General features: G+C 35.9%; 1 long non-coding RNA gene across 1 annotated transcript; it reads left to right on the forward strand.

The window, feature by feature from the left end:
• The first annotated feature begins 312 nt into the window (after window positions 1-312).
• On the forward strand, window positions 313-1,759 carry LOC102802595 (uncharacterized). Its single transcript, XR_438422.3, has 2 exons — window positions 313-1,141; window positions 1,367-1,759. It is a non-coding gene; the product is annotated as an uncharacterized LOC102802595 (long non-coding RNA).
• Window positions 1,760-2,804: the final 1,045 nt, after the last annotated feature.

Here is a 2,804-nt window from a genome sequence, read left to right on the forward strand (position 1 = left end):
ATTGGACAAAAGAGATTTTTGATTGTCGTGCTTTCATATCCCTCCATTCGCTTTATTTGACGACTGATACAAATCCCGTTCAACATGTTTTGATTCAGTCGAGACAGGGGCGACTTTTGGGGGAAATTCACTAATATAGTATTCTATTAACTATTTATAATTTCAGAATGCCATACAAGACAGCAAGATTTTCTCGCGAAAAACGTGTATATACAAAGCATGTTCATTTCCGCATTTGAGACTGCTCTTCGTTGAAAGGTCAAAGTGCCATGTATTGCAATGCTTTGTGGGGGAAAAAGACGCAACTCTCGCACTGTCTCATGATTTATCGCGTGTTTTCCGTCGCCTGTTTAATGCTAATGACTTCTTAACTCGTTAACACCTCTCTTGTTTCAATGTTTATGGAGACAAGGGTGGGTACAATAGAATGACGCGGCGCTTCCTAACCGTCCTAGTAGAGTGACTGTGGTTTAAGTCAGTGAATTGACTGATAGTGCCGGGGTCAACAGAATGTCGAGTCATGTTATCAGTATCCCATACACGCAGGTCGAAATTCACGCTTTCAACTTGAAACTCGATATCCCTCAGGCTGTTTGTGAGTGTTCATGTTTTAGATAACATAAATATACCAACATCTGTTGTTTATCATCTACGTGGGAGGTCTATTTCACGTTGGGAACACTTAGGACTAGACACGCCTTACATTTAATCTTGTGATTGAGTTCAGACTGGCATTCACAAGTGTGCTTCGGAATGATACACATCGCTTATATCAAACACCGTTGATATTCGCGAGTGGAACGCGTTGGGCCACTTTCTGTCTGAAATACCCTTACCACGAAGACTATTATGACTCGTACGGTAGTCATGTCATGGAATTTATAAGATTTCTCGTACGTGGATCTACAATCATCAAATACTTTCAAGCCATGTGTTGCCAATACGTCCTGTATGACTCGTAGTGTCCATGAGATGAACTTTTCACGGAAGGTCAAACTTGGTCTATCGCCTTTGAATCTTTGGCAAGAAGCGAGGACATATTTTCTTCGTCGGGGGGAAAAACGAAAATCGCTACGTTACACCGTAAACTCATTCCGTGTGATGATTATGTATGTCAAAAGTTATTCTGTGAAACGATCAGGTAATTATACATTTTAACTCATAGTAGCGTAGTCCGCCATTTTTTGAAAAACAAACTGTACGTCGATCAACCGATTTTGCATACTTTGCATTTTAGCGGATTGATGACCGCAGTTTTACGGGATAATTCATACTATTAAATTTTCAACACATAACTTATACTTTCTTTATATAACTATCGGTTTTTAATATTATCCTCTCTCTCTCTCTCTTTCTTGTACGACAGATGAGCGATTCTGATTATAGTGATGGAATAAAAAAAAGTGTACAGACTGCTTGACTCATTGAAAGGAAGTAAGAAATGTAAAAATAAACAACATATGTATATATAGAATGAATTATTTTTTATTGATCAATGTTTACTATTATTGGCTTTTCTCGTTTCTGTGTTTTAATCGAATCGTTTATGTACTCGTATTTTTTGTGGCATTAAAAATAAATTTAACCACGCCGCACATTTACATGTATCTACGTATTTTTCGAGGTGTTAACAAAGAAATATTTAATCACGCTAAACATTTATACACTACGCAACTATTTTCCTTACTCACATCGTATGTTTTTTTGTGACGTTAAAAAAATACTCAACCATGTCATAAATATATACTCCATGTCAATATTTCATTCTTGTTTACTTCTTTTGTGCAATAAACTCCATTAGTTTTCAAAATGACGTGTATTTATTAACATGTGTGTGTGTGTGTGTGAGCGCCCTCTACGAAACATTCTGAAAAATCTTTCGTCCACGCCTGTCCAATTAAAAAATAATTAAAAATAATTTAAATTAATTAAAAAATAATTAAAAAAATATGATGGTAATTTATGCAAATGTATTCACGATGACCTCGACACGACCTCGTATTCACATCTATTTTATGTATGCAAATGTATTCACAATATCCCATTGTGACGTCATCCTCATGAAAAATCTTTCGTCCACGCCTGTCCAATTAAAAAAACAATTAAAAATAATTAAAAATAATTAAAAATAATTAAACAAAATAATTACAAAAAATTGATCGTAATTTATGCAAATGTATTAAAATACCCCATTGTGACGTCATCCTCATTCAAATTATCCCCTTTATGGCCATGGACGCTCATTTATGCTAATTTATGCACGAATTCCCATTGTGACGTCATTATTTATGCTAAAGCTGGACTATAGGGACGACCATGAGGGCGCTGTTCGTATGACGTCATCGCATCCGATTATGAACAGCGCCCTCATGGTCGTCCCTATTCGTATTCACATCTATTTTATGTATGCAAATGTATTCACAATATCCCATTGTGACGTCATCCTCATGAAAAATCTTTCGTCCACGCCTGTCCAATTAAAAAACAATTAAAAATAATTAAAAATAATTAAAAATAATTAAACAAAATAATTACAAAAAATTGATCGTAATTTATGCAAATGTATTAAAATACCCCATTGTGACGTCATCCTCATTCAAATTATCCCCTTTATGGCCATGGACGCTCATTTATGCTAATTTATGCACGAATTCCCATTGTGACGTCATTATTTATGCTAAAGCTGGACTATAGGGACGACCATGAGGGCGCTGTTCGTATGACGTCATCGCATCCGATTATGAACAGCGCCCTCATGGTCGTCCCTATAGTCCATGTTAAACTACTCACATCGACTTCATACA

The sequence above is a fragment of the Saccoglossus kowalevskii genome, chromosome 15 (assembly GCF_978046115.1).
Source record: "Saccoglossus kowalevskii chromosome 15, keSacKowa6.1, whole genome shotgun sequence".
Taxonomy (NCBI): Eukaryota; Metazoa; Hemichordata; class Enteropneusta; family Harrimaniidae; genus Saccoglossus; species Saccoglossus kowalevskii.